Source organism: Monodon monoceros, unplaced genomic scaffold (assembly GCF_005190385.1).
Source record: "Monodon monoceros isolate NGI ecotype Baffin Bay Population unplaced genomic scaffold, NGI_Narwhal_1 Super_Scaffold_22, whole genome shotgun sequence".
In the NCBI taxonomy this organism is placed as follows: Eukaryota; Metazoa; Chordata; class Mammalia; order Artiodactyla; family Monodontidae; genus Monodon; species Monodon monoceros.
In genome coordinates, this window is record NW_021703779.1 from 38,903,611 (window position 1) to 38,922,767 (window position 19,157).

Consider the following 19,157-nt stretch of genomic DNA (forward strand, 5'->3'; position numbering starts at 1 on the left):
GCTATTATCATCTCTACTTTATTGACGAGGAAATTGAGGCTCAAAGAGGCTAAGTGGCTTGTCCAAGGTCCCTCAGCCAGTAAGTGGCAGAGCCTGCTTTTAAACCCTAGGTCTGTCCGTCCAAGCCTCATACTACTCTGCCTCATGACATTTTGGAAACAGCACAAGGACATGACATTTATAGAGCGTCTTCATCTAAATTGCCCATCAAGGGCCACCACTTAGCTTGCCCAAAGATCAACAAATAAACACAGTGCTCTTAACAGCTATACTCTACCACCAACGGGAAGGTAGTATGAGACCTCACACTTGAACGATGACCCTGAAGGTCAGTCTTAAGTCCATTACAAAAGTGACCTGGGGGACAGAACAAGTCTGATCAACATGTTTACACATAATGGCATTCTGGACATGGGGAATCCCAGGGAAGAAGCTGCCCTGGAATCTAGGGACTACAGTATTGAAAACCCCTAGTAAAACTCAGGAAACAGCTATAAAGCAAGAGGAAAGAGATCAGTAAAGGTAATCGCTAGGATTCAATACAATAAAATTCAACAGCCATGCCCATATATGACTAAAATACCTGCAGACTTAATTCCTAAACATGTTAGCTAAGTAGCTCTATTATTTAACAAAGATCCAAGAGAGACATATAAGCAGGAATATTGCATACAGGGGCTAAAAGAATTTTTTCACTGTAGGGTATCCCCTTCTGATTTCTACCATTTGAAAATTCAGAAAGTCTGCATGAAAAGTTGTAGAGATGATTGAACAGTCCTACTATAAAATCTACAAAAGAAAGTGAAAGAAACTAGGAGTTTTACAATAGCCAAAAAAGAAAAATAGGAATAATTTAATCATGGGCTCTAAGGAAATTACAGATTTAATCTTGCTGAAGATATTCAACTGTAGCAAACTGAAAAAATTTGCTAGGCATGATCTTAATATGAATCCATTGTAATGAAATAATTAGCTCTATCAGGGAAGTTTTTCTTCTACTCAACCCAAATTCCAGATTTTCTTATTCCTTTCTTTCCCTGGGATGGTGTGAGAAAGCAACTTTTGTGTAGCTAATTCTTTAATAATTATTTTAATATAATCTGGCCTTTCCATTTTAAATGTTCAAAGAAAAACCTGAAACTAACTAATTGGCTAGGCCATCTTGGGGGAGAGTTCTGTAGGAACTAAAAGTAATAAAATGTGGGTATTTCTATTCATAAAAGAAAGGCCCAAGAGTAAAAACAATCACACAGCACCAGCATTGTAGTCAAATTGTTCTTTCCAGATGGGTGATTGGTCCTAATTTATCCTTTTGGCTTAAGTTTCACTTTGAAGCAACCCAGAGTGAAGAAGTGCAACAGTTTAGTTTTATAAAGAACTTTACAGTTTATAAATCATTTTTGCATTCTTTTCCCATTTGATCAGCCAGCAAACTCTGTGAGAGAGATGGTGTGGGAATTTTGGTTCTCTTCTGGCAGAGAAAGGCCCTCTCGTCTCAGAAACTGTTGGCAAAATGGTTGGGATAGAACTAATAAGACATTCAATTGTCCCCTGCATTAGGATTCTCCAGAGAAGCAGAACCAATAGGAAATAGGAGATATATCTATACCTATACCTATACCTATTGATATAGAGATAAAAGGAGATTTATTTTAAAGGATTGGTTCATTAGATTATGGAGGCTGAGAAGTCCCAAGATCTACAGTTGGTAAGCTGGAGGCCCATGAGGGCTGATGGCATAAGTTCCTGCCCAGGTCTGAAGGCCTGACAGACAGCCAATGGTATAATCCCAATTTGAGGGCAAGAAGACTGATGTCTGAACTCAGACAGAAGAGGTGAATACTCCCTTCCTCCACCTTTTTGTTTTTTTCGGACCCTCAACAGATTGGGTGAGGCCCACCCACAATGGGGAGGGCAATCCGCTTTACTCAGTCTACAGATTCAAATGTTGGTCTCTACCAGAAACACCCTCACAGACATACTCAGAAATCATGTTTAGCCAAATATCTGAGTACCCTACGGCCCAGTCAAGTTGGCATATAACATTAATCATCACGTCCCCTAATCTCATCTCAAGGAGGTAGTTTCCACCTCTGAGGGGCTCCACATTTGCTCTACCCTGCTGGTCACCTCAAGACATTTCCTCCCAAGGAGGCCTGGATGAAATCCCCTCTGAAGATCTCATGCAATGCTGGACACCAGAAACCTATCCATGTGAAAACAGAGACCCATTAACAAAAGTCAGGACAGGGTAGCCATCAGTGAGAATTAAAGAGACTCTCCAAATGCAGAGATTCTACTACCAGCTCTGACCCTTCTCATATGACCAGGGCAAGTTCGCTAATCTCTCCAATCTTCCGTTTACTCACAGGTAGCATGGGGATTAAAATATCTCACCAGGAACTGCTAATAAACACAATAACAGCCTCCCACAGACCTCATGTGGAGTGAAAAAAGACAGACACAAAACAATAACACACTGCATAATTCCATTTATATGAACTCTCAGAAGAGCCAAAATGAACCTATGGGGATAGAAGTCAGAATAGTACTAGCCTCTGGAGTGGAGAGAATTGACTGAAAAGGAGCAGAAGAGAACCCACTGTGGTGATGAAAATGGCCTGCATCTTGACTGTGGTGCGGGCTACACAGGTGTATATGTGCATCAAAATTCATTTACCTGGATGCTTAAAACCTATGCATTTTACTATATAGTATATTTCAATAAAATTTCCAAAAAATGCATATCTCGTTGGGCTGTTGTGAGGGATGAATGAGATAATATAAGAAAAATATCTTCTGGTGGAGTACTTAAACACACATCAAGAAATGATGGCTAAAACATCTTTCTTAAAAGTAACCAACTAAATGTCCATCAACAGATGAATGGATAAAGATGTGGAATATATACACAATGGAATATTACTCAGCCATAAAAAAGAGTGAAATAATGTCATTTGCAGCAACCTGGATGGACCTAGAGATTATCCTATACTGTTGGTGGGCTCCTCGTACACTGTTGGTGGGAATGTATGTAAGTTGGTGCAGTCACTATGGAGAATAGTATGGAGGTTCCTTAAAAAACTAAAAGTAGAGCTACCATATGATCCAGCAATCCCAGTCTTGGGCATGTATCTGGAAAAGATGAAAACTCTAATTCAAAAAGATACATGCACCCCAGTGTTCATAGCAGCACTATTTACAATAGCCAAGACATGGAAGCAACCTAAATGTCCACCGACAGAGGAATGGATAACAAAGATGTGGTATACACACACACACACACACACACACACACACACACACACACACACACTGGAATATTACTCAGCCATAAAAAAGAATGAAATAATGCCATTTGCAGTAACATGGATGGACCTAGACATTATCATACTAAGTGAAGTAAGCCAGAGAAAGACAAATGTCATATGATATCACTTATACGTGGAATCTAAAAAAATGGTACAAATGAACTTATTTACAAAACAGATATAGACTCACAGACATAGAAAACAAAGTTATGGTTACCAAAGGGGAAAGGGGGGAGAGATAAATTAAGAGTTTGGGATTAACAGATACACACTACCATATATAAAATAGATAAACAACAAAGACGTACTGTATAGCACAGGGAACTATATTCAATATCTTGTAATAACCTATAATGGAAAAGAATCTGAAAAAAATATATGTACATATATATGTATGTATAACTGAATCAAGTTGCTGTACACTTGAAACTAACACAACATTGTAAATTAACTATACTTTGATTAAAAAATAATGTGATGGTATAAATATGAAAAAAAGAGTAACTGACCTCAGAAATCTTAATTAGTCTGCATAATCCAGAAATCCCAGAGGATTCCAGAGTGGGGTGGATATTAGACATTTTCTCCCTCCTATAGCCTATTGTGGTCTCCCAGCAGCACAGCACCTTGGCCTCACCGAGCAGGCAGGTGAGTACTGTTCAAGGAAGCTGACAGCAGGCAAGGACCCATAGGTGCATGGGTCTGAGATGGCCCTGGGCAGGGCTGCAGTCCCAGGAGGCTAAGGAGGGGACTGGCGAGGGAGGGATTCCCAATCCAGAGGAAATGAATCCCAATCTGGGGCCCCAGAGACTGAACTAGGGAGTAGGAACGAAGGGGCAGGGCAAGGACCTGGCTTCTGGAACTCAGTGTCAAGACAGGGCCTGGGCAGGAGGCTGGGTCCACCTTCTAGGACAAGCGAGGAGGAAAATAAAGGTCTTTCTGAGGATTAGGCTTACCCTGGAGCCTGCGGTGAAATCAATCCTGGGTGAATCCAGTTGACTCTGCTACCACTCAAGTTGTCTAGAACTGTCCTGGGATGAACACTAGAGCAACACTTCTCAAAGGTTAATGTGCACATGAATCACCTGGGGATCCTGTTGAAATGCAGATTCTGATTCAGTAGATCTAGGATGACGCCTGAAATTCTGCATTTCTAACAAGTTCCCAGGTGATATCCATGGATTACTGGGATTACCAAGAACCTCCTAGGAGATGCACTGTGTGGCAGCACCCAGGTGACCGGGATGACTCCCGGAACTCTTCAATTATCTGTTTCCTCTGACTCTGAGCTCAGATGAAGAGAGAGGGGAACAACCCCCAAAACACACACACACACGTACGCGCACACACACCTTTAAAACCATGGAAGTCAATATTCTATGAGCCATTCTAAGAACCTCACTTCTGTTTACTCTGGGTTTAAAACACTGCCACAGATGGTGTTGCAAAGAGATTTATAGCTTTTAATCTTCTCATATGGCACAACTGCTAAATACAGTATAATATATGTGACAGGAATTAGTCCGGAATTTATTTAAGACTTTATCCCCTCAGTTCATATGTCAAAAGATTGCCATTTCCAATTATTTATTAGGAACGTGATGTTTTTCAAGGTGGATGCATTACTGTTGTTATCTGCTTTCAATTAGCTGAGAATTTACTATGCTCAGCCAAACGTCCATTCAGCAGCAAATTCCAGATTCCTGGCAGTCTGATTAACTTCCCAGGGCTCTTCCTTTATAGTTACAATAAATGAGGCTGTCTATATCCTTTGCTTTCTTGCTTATGGAAGGAAAAAGAGTAGGTTTTGGAATTGAAGAAGAGAAGGGCGGGGGGAAGAAAATAAAGCTTCCTCAAGCAATCAGGAAATATTATAGATAGTGATAAATGCTTACCTTAGACCAAAAGCTACTCCACGCTAGAGTTTTTTCAGCCCTATGGAAGCTACCAGCTCGGTAGTATTATACAATGCCTTCAGTGAAGGGTTGAAGGACTTGAACTTGGCACATTATTCATTGCTATGGGGCCTGGTGTAATGGGAGAAGCATAAGCTTTGGAACCAATGGGGCCTGGCTCTTAAAACTGGGGTGCGTGGGCTAAGTTTTCTAACCTCCATTTTAAACGCTTTAAGCTTCATTTTCTGTAAAATCACGGCAATAATGGCTAACTTGCAGATTTACCATGAATGTAAATGAAATCGGGTTTATGAAAAAAAACATGTCAACTAAGGTAACCCGGACCTTGAGTTTCAAACATTTGTTCAAACTGCATCCACTGTTTGCATCCAATCTCTCCCAGTCTCTCTGGGGACTTGAGGAGGGATTGGGGATACAGGGATGGGGATGGTTAATGTTTGTCCTGGCCATGGCTGGCCACAAGCTCTTCTACCTTCTGAATTAGTCCTGTTCTGGATTCCCCACTCTATGTACGACATAGGTCACCCCTGCTCTTGCCAGTGTATTAGCACCCATCCCTAAATCAAGCCACTCATGCAAGGTCATGTGTGTGTAGCAGATTTTATTACTGGGGATAAAGGGGAGGTTTACCTTGCAGCAATCACACACTTACAAGCTTACAACGCCATTTGTGTTAACTATGACTCCTGTTGTCGAACACGTGACTTGGCCCTCTTTTGGCCTTCTCTCTGTCTCTTTCTCTTCCCCTTCTTCTTGGGTCGGTGGGAGGAGGCAATAAAACGAAACCTAGAATCTCTAGCATCCCCTTACTCATATCGGTTTAGCTCCCGATTGGCACTGACCTTACTTTTGGGAGCCCACCTTGAACCTGAGTCTTGACATCTCATTGACTCTTCAATGTGCTCTTCTAGGGAAGCACAATTCCTCACTCTCAGGGATTTCTGTCTCAGTGGTTCAGATCACTGTATTAGAGCCCTACATCAGTCAGACACATACAGTGCAAGCTTGATGCATGGCACATATAGGCACTGGACAAAGGTCGCTCTCACCTTAAAGTTTGCTGAATACCAGGCCTGCCTTGGGGGAAAGTGGCAAGGCTGGTGAAATGTGTCTTCCATCTGATTTTCTAATTTTTCTCCCCTGTGTTTCATTTCTTAGTCTTTTTTTGTATTTTCTGGGAAAATTATTTTCTTTTTTTCGGCCACAGTGCATGGCTTGTGGGGCCTTAGTTCCCCTACCAGGGATCAAACCCAGGCCCTCAGCAGTGAAAGCGCAGAGTCTCAACTACTGGACCACCAGGGAATTCCCTGGGAAAAGTATTTTCAACATTATCTTGCAACCCTCTACCCAAACTTGTAAACACCCTATTTTAACTTCCAAGAATTTGTACTTATCTTCCATTTGTTCTGCTTTATCATGTCATGTTCTTGATTCACGAATTCAGTGTCTTCTCTTACAAATTTAGGAGGATTAATTATTATTGGATTTTTTCTTTGCTGTTATTGTTGAAGTTTTCTCTGTCCCCTGAATTTTCTCTAGGTCCCTTCATTTCATGAATTTACTTGTTTGATCTCTGTCTTTTGTGTGATGGCTTTCTCCAAATGTCTGCTGACCTTTGGCTGTCTATCATATTTAACAGAGCTAAGCTGATTGGAGGTTGTGTGTGTGAGGGTAACCCTTGTCAACTGGTAGCCTTCACTGAAGGGAAACCTGGCAAAAAAACGAGCTGTTTCATTGGTTTTACTAAAGAACTTTGCTCTAGGATCACTCGGTTTCCTGAGAAAGAGTATTTTCATTTTCCACCCTTAAGGCAAAGGTAGTAAAGAGTGGGAAAAAGAGTGGAGAAACATAAGCCTGGAGGGCAGCACTCTTGGTGTGGGATACAGAGAGAAAAGAGGTGGGGGTCTCACGACGGAGCATGGGATCTTCAATTCTTCAGCCTTTCTGGAGTTCTATGCTGTAGAGCATAATGTGTTTCTCAAACTTTAGCTCACATAAAAATTACCTGGAGGGCTTGTTAAAATACACATTGCTGGGTCTCACCTCCAGAATTCTGATTCACCTGAAGAAGTGACACAAGCCCTGAGATGTTTTCCTCTACCAGTCAAATCTATTGGACAGTTGAAAGTGGCTGATGGGTATGACGTGAGACACTAAAAAACGAACAGACAAACAAACCCCTCTCTTCCAGCAACTATAGCAAGTAAATGTCCGGAGTTAAAGAGTCCTTCCCCTTGGTTAATAAACTTCCCCTTTAAACTATGACTATTCATGGAATGCAACTCATTGAGGAGTGACATCTATGGCCCCCTCCCCTTGAGTCTGGCTAGGCTGATGACTGTCTAGACCAATGGACTAGGTGAATGTAAGACTGGGTAATTTCCAACTCTGGGTCAAAAAGGCAACACAGCTTGTGTTTAGTTCTCCTGAAGCATTCACTCTTTGATGGCCCTCTTGGAATGCTCCCTCTTGGAATTGAGCTGCCCTGATCTGTTGAGCCCGAGCCACATGGAGAGGCCACACGTAGGGGCCTCGGTTAACAGACCCTGCTGAGCCCAGCCTTCAAGGCATCCCAGCCCAGGCTCCAACTGGATGAGTCATCTCCAGATGTCTGCAGCCCCAGGCTTCAAGCCATCCCAGGTGAAGCCCAGGCATCAGGGAGCAGAGACAAGCCATTCTCGCCATGCCTTGTCTAAACTCCCACCTTCCTCATCCAGAAAAGACTCTGTGCTTCACACCTGCTCAGAGCAGCACGAACGGGAGCTGCAGGTTCACATGGATGCATGCGGTGATGTGCTTCCTGCCTTTCTCCTTAAGGCCTGTGAACAACTTGAGGTCAGAGACACACTGCTTTGTTCATTTCTATATATCCAGGGCTTAAAACAGCGCCTGGCATGTGTAGAAGCCCAATTATTTCACCTTATTTATAAATGGAGCACTCTAAGCAAAGCCTTTCAATTACTGTGTTAATAAATCCAACTTCTGCTCTTCACTTGGCTCAGAAGAACAAGTATTGTCTAGTGCAAGGCTCGGTGGTCACACAGGTGGGCTTTGAGGCTGGTCTGCCAGAATGTGAAGCCCAGCTCTGCTTCTTTCTGGCTGTGTGATCTTAGGTGAGCTAAATGCCTTTCTGGGCCTCATTTTTCTCATCTGTAAAATGGAGATAATAATTGTACCTACCTTTTAGAAGCATTGGGAGGATTAAATACATGTATGTGTAATATGCTTAGTACATCATTTAACATTTAGTAGGCACTCAATGGCTGCTAGCTATTTGATTATTGTTGTTGTTACTGCTATTATTATTATTACAAGGCAATTCCTCCAGGAACCAAACTGCAAATTCCCCCTTCTCGTAAAAGCAGCTCCAAAAGGATGCTCCTGGCTCTGAGCCAGCTGTTGACAGTGCCCATGGCACTTCTCTCCACTAGGCTTTTTTTTTTATTGGCCTCAGTTACAAGGGGTCTTATTGAGTTTGCTACTCACCACGTATCTGCACATATCATGTGTGCCATTGGGGACTTGTAAAATCTGTTGCTTTTTACACAATGACTCTTGGGTGCAAAAGGATCACCAGGGAAGCTTGCTAAAAATGAAGATGCTAAGGCTCTGCTTTAGCCAGTCTGGAGTAGGGCCCAGAAACATGCTCTTTTAATAAGCCTCCCCAGGAAGCTCCAATGCAGGGGTCCCTGGAAGATCTGTTTCAGCAGGTGGTCTCCTTAAGACAAACACCACCCAAACCTTGACATCACCACTGATTACTCAAATAACTGGAGTGGATTTTTTTCTAATTCTTTGACACAGAATATCCAAAAAAATCAAGAACCTCCAGGATAAATGTATATTTAAACAATAATGTTAGTTTCTATTTCAAATAATACGCTCTGTACATTTTTTTCCAACTTCAGAAATCTCCTAAGGTGAAATACCTCTAAATTTAAAGCAATGGGTCCAAGAGTTAATATGAAAAAAAGTTCTATATAATATATTAAATATAGGACAATCACTATATTACAGAAAGCCTAAAATGTCTGGAAACACAGAGAAAAGAGTGTATTTATAAATACACATTTGTCATTTATAAATAAATACACTCCAGAGTGTCCATAAAGTCTAGAAACATCTGAAAATGTAGCTAACATACTGCTTGATAATAAATGTATCCTGTGTTTCCCGGACATTCAGACACCTTGTAGAACGTCAATACATCACTGTAGTTACATGATTCTGATATATCAGGGCCCACATCAAGCCTCCTTCCCTCGCTTCCCTCCTTCCTTCCTTCCCTCCCTCCCCCTTTCCCTCCTTCCCTTCCTTGCTTCCTCCTTCTCTCCATGTCTTTCTCTTTCCTTCTACCATCATTTCCCGAGCTCCTAAAATATGGAGGAGGCAGAATCCCTACTCTTAAGGAACATTCTCCTTGGGGTGTAAAATATAAACATGTGACACATTTAAATGTTATTATAAGCCACATCTCAATCAGGTGAGTGATTCAAAGACTGTGTGCTATAAAATTCTGGGGCAGAGGTGTCAGGCTGTCCGGGACAGTCCAGATCACTTTCAAGGCATTTCATTATGCTGTGTGTAGACCTTCTTCACTCTCTCTCTATCTAGGAAACAGTCACACAAAAGTCCAACAGCAGGTCATAAATGAGCCCTATGATACAGTGAGAATAAAAATGTTTTTCAAATTTTATATGAAAGGAGATCTTGATTCAAGGGGATTATGCTTAATTTTCCACGCTGTGGGACCTGACCCCAACTCAGGGATGAGGACAATGGCATGTCACCCAGTTTCTATTCTAAGGTTCTGACACAGGTTGGACATCGACATAGGTAGCGAAGTGAATTTCCTTTTTTTAATTTTGACTGAAATAACGTTTATTTGTTTTTAATATTGTGTATGCATAATATTCATCATTTACATAATGTTACGATTTTATGAGGTTGATTTACATTCAATTTTTTTGAGGCTATGGAAACTTTCTTTTTTTTTTTATTGAAGTACAGTTGATTTACAAAGTCGTGTTAGTTTCAAGGAAGTAAATTTTTCCATCTCATTTCTTCTGGTTCCTTTCATGCAGGTTACTTCTTTGGGGAGGTGAAGAGATGAAGGAGATATCATTGTCAGTCTCCAGAAGGTAGGAGAGAGGGGAAATTTCCTTGCTCAAAATTATCATTCATCATCCTGATCAAGAGAGTCTGCTGAGACAAAGCCTCAGACTTCTACAGAGATCATCCATGAGAATTTGCCCAGAGTAGAGTTTCTCAACTTAGGCATGATCACCACTTGGGGCTGGATAATTCTTTGCTGTGGGGGGCTGTTCTGTGCACTGGAGGAAGTCTAGCAGCATCCCTGGCCTCTACCCAATAAATACCAGTAGCACCCGCCCCCAGTTGTGACAACCAAAATATGTCTCCAGATGTTGCCAAATGTCCTCTGGCGGAAGTGGTCAACAATTATCCCGGGGAACAAAATCACATCTGGGCTGCACACTGGAACCACCAGAGGAGATTTAGAAAGTACTGGTGCCTGGGACTCTCCCCCAGAGTGTCTTATTTGATTGGTCTGGGGGTGGCCTGCATTGTAGGATTTTTAAACACTTCCCAAGGAATTTCATTGTGGACCAGGGTTCATCTCAGATTTACCCACAAATTCTGACTCTGACACGGACCCCCTCGCAAATCGCATGTCCAATGCCATGTTGGCCTCGTGATTACCGCAGCCTGCATCCTCCTGGCTTATTGGCTCAGTGTTGGCTTTGGTTTTTCAGGTTAGAACATTGCCTTTTCCACAACTATTTGTCTTCCATTTGTATGTTTTACCAAGGAAATTCAGACATCGACATCAGGCCAATGGGGGACATTTTGGGGTCAAGGGGTCTTTGTGACATTCCCACAAAACACCTCAATAAGAAGGCTTCTCTTTGCAACCCATCTTGTGAGAACGGAGGCCACGTGTGCGTGCCCGGGTATGTGCTCAGGAGAAAGCACACGAAGTAAAGCAAAGGGGGAAAGACCACAATTTCTCCTCTTGGAATTTTCTCAGACTAGCCCTGGAATGGCAACACACCAAAATAATGAGCATCCGTGCTTCCACTTCTTTCAACCAAACTTCTCCTGAATGAATTAGGACAGCTACAACCTACTGACCCATATCCTCCGATCTAGGAACTCTGCTCCTAGCTCTCCATCCAACAGAAATGTTTACTTATATTACCAAAAGATAAGTACTATAATGTTCATAGCAGCACTCGCCATAATAGTCACAACTAGGAATTATCCAGATGCCCATCAACAGTGGGATGGATAAATAAATTGTGATGTATTCACACAAGGGAATACTACACAGCCATGAGAATGAACGGGCTATAACTTCACACAACACACTGATGAATTTCACAGATAAAATGTCGAGCCATAGAAACCAGACCCCAAAAAGGGTTTATATTGATGATTTAATTTATATAAGTTCCCCCAAAACAGACGAAACTTATTGGTACTGTTAGATGTTAGGATAGGGGCCACCCTCAGGAATGGGGATAACAAGTGGAGAGCATAAAGGGGCTTCTGGGATGTTTCAGGTCACACTTCGTTTCTTGATCTGGGTATTGGTTATGTGAGTGTGTTTGGTTTGAGAAAATGTATCGATGTGTACATTTATAATTTATGTACTTTTCTGCTTGTCTATAGTTCAATAAAAATATTTAGAATTTAAAAATTACCTTCTGTTTCTCAGCTGCTGCCTCTTCCCTCCCAAGCTGGGAGACTGGGGGCTTTGACACAACACTGGTGAGTCGGGAGCTGGGCAAGTCCCAGATAACCCCTCTTATCCTTGTCATCATCCCCACCCCTACACTGCTGCCCTCCACTCAGGTAGTCATGCATAGGCTGGAAGCAGATAGCCTAGAAGTGAGGGGACTCAGTGTCCCATGGCCTGTCTGCTGGAACCAAGACAGTTCTACTGACGATCAACCTCCTGAGACCACAAACAGAGTCCAGCTCCAAACTGGGCAGAGAGCTGTGCGATTTTTTTTTCTTTTAGTCTAGATTGTTTATCCCTAAATCAACAATCTTGCAGCAATGACAGAATCGGGCTGCAGCTCGAGGGTGGGATCCACTGGTGTGGCCTTTTGGCATGCACCACCCCAGCGCGTCACACTCCAGGCTGCACATCAACTCTGTCCAGGGCCTCTGCCCCTCGCGGCAGCGAATGTGTTTTTCCCACAGATGATACCATTGTATTTGTCCCAACATCTGGATAATATTCTGGACCGCTCGCATATGTGAATCAGGTGTTTATTTTACTAGTGAACTACACCTGCAGCCTAAATAGCGTGTGCTGAGCAGCTGTTGGTGACTCTGAATTGAGACCTAGGTGAGGAGTCGTAAACCCGGGAGGTTCATCCTTAGCCAGAAGGATCCAAGACTTTCCAATTCAATAAATCTGGACACTATTGAGAGAAGAGAGACATCATTACAGACAGATAATGGTCCAAAATCCCAGCCAGTGATGACTGGGGAAGCAGATGTAAGCCAGGATGATTTTTATATGTTCCGATAGCCCCTGCCGGGTGGGAGATGAAATAAGCAAAAGGTCTGATTGGTAACTACATTTGGGCCACTGAGCAATTGCAGAGGTAGAAGCAATCACATTGCCTGTGCTTGCCAGAAGGAAAAGGATGGGGTTGACCTGCTAAAGGCAATCGACTTGTCACATAGCTTTATGTACTCAGACACTCTCAAACCCAGTTACATAATCCACCTAAGATGCTGCCCATCTGGGACAGTTACTGTCCCCCACCCCAATGTATTCAGTTGTTCAGCCAGTCCTTCTGATGTCTGAAAATTAAAAAAAAAAAGAATATTTATGCATGGAGTGAAGAACTGGGAATATAATAATGGAAAACGGGACCCCTCCCCTCAAGGAGTTCATCATCAGGGTGGCCTGGTTATTGGCTGTTACATAAGAAGCCACCCCAAAACTTAGGGTTTCAATATAATAACAGCCAGGGTGACTATCTTAGTCAGCTCAGGCTGCCCTAACGAATACCATACACTGGGAGGCTTAAACAACAGAAATTTCTTTCTCATAGTTCTAGAAACTGGAAGTTCAAGATCAAAGTGCCAGTAGATTTGGTTCCTGATGAGGACCCTCTTACTGGCTTGCACTGTGTCCTCACATGGCTTTTCTTCTGTGTGTGTTCGGAAAAAGAGATCTCACCCTCTTCATGTTCTTATAAGGGGACTAATCTCATCATAAGGGCCCCACCCTCATGACCCCATCTAAACCTAATTACCTCCCAAAGGCCCCACCTCCAAATACCATCACATTGGGTGGTTATGGCTTCAACATATGAATTGGGGTGGGGAGACTCAAACATTTAGTCCACAACAATGACCAGCTATACTAGTTTGCTCCGGCTGCCATAACAAATATCACAGGCCAGGTGGCTTAAGCAACAGAAATTTATTTTCTCACAGTTCTGGAGATAAGTCTGAGATCAATGTGTCAGCAAGCTTGGTTTCTTCTCATCCTCTCTCCTTGTCTTGCAGATGGCTGTCCTCTTACTGCGTCCCCACATAGTCACCCCTCAGTCTGTGTGTTGTGTCCTAATCTCCTCTTCTTAGAAGGATACCAGTCAGAATGGATTAGGGTCCACCCTAACGATCTCATTTTACCTTAATCATATTTTTAAAGACCCTGTCGTCAAATACAGTCACATTCTGAGGTCCTGAGGGTTAGGACTTCAACAGACGAATTTGGGGGGACACAACTCAGCCCGTTAACACCAACCATCTTGGTTTGCCCAGGACTGAGGGGATTCCTGGGATGCAAGACCTTCAGTGCTAAACTCAGGAAAGACCCAGGCAAGCTGGGACACATGTGTCATCCTAAAAAAATATTTCTTTTGCTCTGTAACATGGGTAGGGCTCAGAGGAGACAGCTCATATCTGCTCTACTCATTGGCTGGGGCACCTGAAAAGCTGGGGGTTGGACCCATCCTAGGTTCATTCAAAATCTGGCAGTTGACGCTGGGGAGACTCACACAGCTGTGGGCTGGGTCAGCTGTTGCTTCTTGGGCATCTCTCTATCTTCTGTGGTCTCTCTTTGTGGCCTCTCTGGCATGGTGGCCCCCAGGTAGCCAGACTTCCTACATGGTAGCTCCAGAATCCCAAAGCCCCTTTCCCAAGAAAGCCAGGCAGAAGCTGTGTTCTCTTTGATGACCCAGCCTCTTAAAGCAATGTAGCAGCACCTCTTCCACATTCTATGTTACCATGGCAGTTAACGCGGGCCTTCCCAGGTTCCAAGGGAATAGAGAGAGACTCCGTCATGTGGTGGTGGATTGACCAGAACATATGCGCGTACAACGTATTGCTGTAGCCCCTTTTAAAGTTTTTTTAATTGTGGTAAAATACACAAAACATAAAATTTATTACCTTAACCATTTTTAAGTGTATAGTTTAATGGCATTAATTACGTTCACATTGTTGTACAACCAATCTCCAGAACTCCTTTCATGTTGCAAAACTGAAATTCTATGCCAGTTAAACACTAACTCCCCATTCCTCTTCCCCTCAGGCCCTGGCAACCACCATTCGACTTTCTGTTTCTATGAATTTGACTCCACTAGGTACCTCGGATAATTGGAACCACACAGTATTCGTCCTTTTGTGACTGACTTATTTCACTTAGCACAATGTCCTCAAGGTTCATCCATGTTGTAGCACGTGTCAGAATCCCCTTCCTTTTTCAGGCTGAATAATATTCCGTTGTATGCATTGACCATGTGTTGTGGCCATTTCTGATCCAATCTACCACACTAGAGGACGACAGAGCCCGGTCAACTCAGTTATAGGACAGTGGGGTGGGTATTATGATTAGAATACCACAGAATGCTATGAGGCACAGGGGAGGGGGAAAGGCTTCCTGGAGGAGGTGATGGGTTTTAGGTAGGCAAACATTGTCAACTCTGCCTTCCGGGCAGAGAGAGCAGGAAGCATAAGGTCCCTGGGGACAAAAGTGAGCAGGGTGTTTTGGAGAGCTGCTGACAAGGGTAGGGCAGGGCTGCCTGGTTCAGGCTGTGCACTCAGCTCTAGAGGACACCACTCACAAGACGGCAATGGCGCTGTGTCCGACCCGCTCATCCATCTTCAGCGGTTCTGTGAAAGAACAGGGCGGGGGCAGGGAGTGGGGGGAAAAAGCAGGGAGATGAAGAGCTCAGAGACTAGGTCGCCAGAGCTCAGATCAAGAACAGTCTTCTACAAGATCCTGAGGGCTTGGGAATTGATCCTGGAGACAATGGGAAACTGCCATAGGATTTTAAATGGGGAGGAGGAGTAACCAAATTCAGGAATTACTATGATTAATGGAAATAAAGGTACCATCATGGACTGGGGGAAGGGGGCAGATCTCTTCTAGCTCTCTCTTTTTATCTCCAATGACAGATTCACCAATCAATACCTGGAAGCCTCAGGAAGCCTGGTCATGAGGTGAGATAAGAACATACATTTTCTTCCTGAGTCCAGCATTCAGAACTCCCAGCTCTAAGCCTACATGGCATTTCCATTCTAGTCAAGGGAGAAAGACAATAGGAAGTGAAGGAGTGACTGGGGTCATTATGGATGGAGATTAGTGTATGGGGAAGTAAAGCCAAGTGAGCTGGTAGAGAGTGACTGGGTAGAGGTAGGTGATCACTGAAGGGCTCTCTGAAGAGGGGACTTTTTTTTGCCTCTCAGACATCACTTAAGATCTTCTCAGCCTCACCTGCTGATGGTGCCTTTGGCAAGGTTGTCTGCCCTGGTACGATGGTGACCAGCTCTGTATGAGTTTGTGATTAACTTCAAATAGACAGAATCCAACATCACTTCACCTCCTATCTCTTCCCTGTGCCTCTCACCTCCCCTTGGGATTTTCCCCCGGAGGCATGTATACCCCTAAGTGCAGGGAGTTGATGTCTTACGTGGAGTTGATGTCTTTTGACCCACAGGAGACAGAAGTTGGTATATTCCTCCACCTTTCTCCCCTTGGACAGACTGTCTTGAGATGCAATCCTTACATGGCTTCTTGGAAGCCAGCCCATCAGCTCAAGCAATCAGTTTCACTTGATACTAAATCTGTAATACACGCTCCATTGGCTCACCACCCTTTTCTGCCTCACTTCCCTCGTCCCTCACCCCAGTTTCCTGGGACTGCACATCCTAATGTCATAGGACCACGTGAGCTTTCCCACAGACTCTATTTTCTGGGAGTATCTGGGGCTAAAATAGACATATGCAGATTTGCCTTTTACAAAGGTCGCTCTGATTTCTGTGTGGGTGGTGATTATGCAGAGACTAGTGTGGAAGTCGGGAGAGACACATGAAGAGGTTCTTGCAGTTGTCCAGGCAAAAGATGATGGCTCCTGAGAGGAAGGGATGGTACTGGAGATGGAGGAGTGGATAGGTTCATGGTATATCTTGGAGGCAGAGCTGACGAGAACAGCTACTGAATTGGATGTGGCACAAGAGACAAATCAAGGCTGAATTCTAGGTTTAGGGCTTGGGCAAACTAGCCAGTGATGGTGCCTTTTACTGAGAAGGAGAACATTGGAAAAGGAGCAAGTTTGGAATACTTAATTTGCTCATCAAATGTTTTTGGAGCATCTACCATGTGCCAATGAAGGGGTTCAGAATATGCCACAGTGACATAAGGGTTATTTTGAACTGAAGATATTCAAGATTCAACAGCGGCAGGAAGAGACTTTTTCTAGCCTTCCCCTTATCTTCCTAAAAGCAAAGCCTCCCCAAATAATTCAACACTCATAAATATCCTCCCAGGAGTTTCACAACCAGGGACAACTGACTCTTATCAATGAAGAGGAGAAGTAAACACAAGTCAGCATTTGGATAAGAAGTCACTTCAAACAGATATTGTCATAAAACTATCATATCTCCCATCTATTCTCTTAAGTGCCCATTTGTCTTTCCTAAAAGTCATTTGTTCTCCCAGAAGTACTCCTCTGCCCCTCCCCATCTCCTATTAAGGTGATATGTAAAAACTGTAACCACCTCCTTGGGTCACACTTTTTTCTGAACTTCTGAGCATAGGTACTTAATTAAATCTGTTTTCCCCCCCTCTTGCTAATCTGTCTTTTGTCACTTTAATTTGCAGACCTCCAATTACTGAACCTAAGAGGATAGAGGAAAAGTTTTTCCTCCTCAACACTAGGCAATGTATTAAGTGCTTTGGACACAGGTCTGAGAGGCCCAGTCTTTGCCACAAGGGGCTCAGCAATGACAGTATTGTGGAACCATGAAAATACCAAGGGACATCAAATGTCACCTCTGGGGAGGATAGGAGTCAGGGAGGGAATCCTGGAAAAGCTTAGGAGGAGTTTAAAGGGTGAGAGGCTTACTCAGAAAAAGGGAGCAGGGAAAAGGTGATTAAGGTAGCAAATGCAAATATGCAGCAATGTGAGAAGGCTTGGTCCAAGGAATTAAGAATGCTTAGGGAGGGGCTCCCCTGGTGGCGCAGTGGTTGAGAGTCCGCCTGCCGATGCAGGGGACACGGGTTCGTGCCCCGGTCCGGGAAGATCCCACATGCCGCGGAGCGGCTGGGCCCGTGAGCCATGGCCGCTGAGCCTGCGCGTCTGGAGCCTGTGCTCCGCAACGGGAGAGGCCACAACAGTGAGAGGCCCGAGTACCGCAAAAAAAAAAAAAAAAAAGAATGCTTAGGGAGAAGGTAAAGGAAGGGAAAGAATGAAAGAAAAATTTCAGAAGCAGAGAGGCCAGCCAAGTGAAGGGCTTTGTAGGAATGCTGCCATGTTTGCCCTTTAGCATAACAGCTAAGGGGAGCCACTGAAGGGATTCCCCAAACCATACAAATATTTGACTATTTTGTGCTTTTGTACATGGGGTTTCCTCAGCCTGGAACATTCTCCCCCGTCCCCAACTCCTGACAAAGTCCTACTCATCTTTTAAGGTCTTAGTCTTTGGCTATCCTCTCTCTGTTGGATCCCTCTTGAAACCGAGCAGGACCCTGTGGGGTTCCTGGGCATGGGAGCCTTTCTGTTCAGCCTCCATGACCTTCCCTGAGTTCCAAAGGGCATGTTCAAACAGTCACTAATTAGGGAAGGGAGGGGATGCAGAGACAAGGGAGGAGCAGTCAAGAAACAATAGCACAGCCTTGAGGCAGGGTCCTGGTTCGGCCTCAAGGGATACACATCACAATATCTTTGAGCTTTTCTGCAGAACTAAAACCTCCAACAACTGGAAGATGTTAACTACTTGATGAAGCATTCTTCGTTCCAGAGAGAACATCAGGAGACCAACTGAGGCCAGATTAAAGGAATGCAGGCCCTGCACACACCCTGATCCTTATCAGCAACCCCACCCTTGAACCACTGCTGTAAAACTCCTTACCAAGCCCCACCCCCCACCCCCGGGTAGGGACACACAGTTTTGGAGAAAGCCTCATGGAGAAGGCTTCCTTTTTATTTTTTTAAATTTGGCCGCACCTTGTGGGTTGTGGGGATCTTAGTTCCCTGACCAGGGATTGAACCTGGGCCCCTTGCAGTGGAAGCGCAGAGTCCTAACCACTGGACCACCAGGGAATTCCCAGGGTCACACAGTTTTGAAGGGCACAAGCCCACTGTGTCCCCCTTTGCCTGGCAAAGCAATAAAGCTATTCTATTCTACTTCACCCAAAACTCCGACTCTGAGATTCAGTTTGGCACCAGTGCACAAAGGCCAAGTTTTGGTATCATTCTCTGCCCCCCAAGCCATAGTTGACTGCAACTCATTGCCGCTCAGCTCCAGGATGCCATGAGCTGGCTATGGCCTTGGCTTCCCCCTTTCCTGCCAGGCTATGAGCTCCTTAAGGCTTGGACTCTCTCTTTCAGGTTAGAGCCCAACCCAGGTTCCAGAGAATGTAGAATCTGCTCAGTAA

General features: G+C 44.0%; 1 non-coding gene across 1 annotated transcript; it reads right to left on the reverse strand.

Annotated features, from left to right (window-relative positions):
• Positions 1 to 18,749: 18,749 nt before the first annotated feature.
• Positions 18,750 to 18,822, reverse strand: TRNAG-UCC. Its single transcript has one exon. It is a non-coding gene; the product is annotated as a tRNA-Gly (tRNA).
• Positions 18,823 to 19,157: the final 335 nt, after the last annotated feature.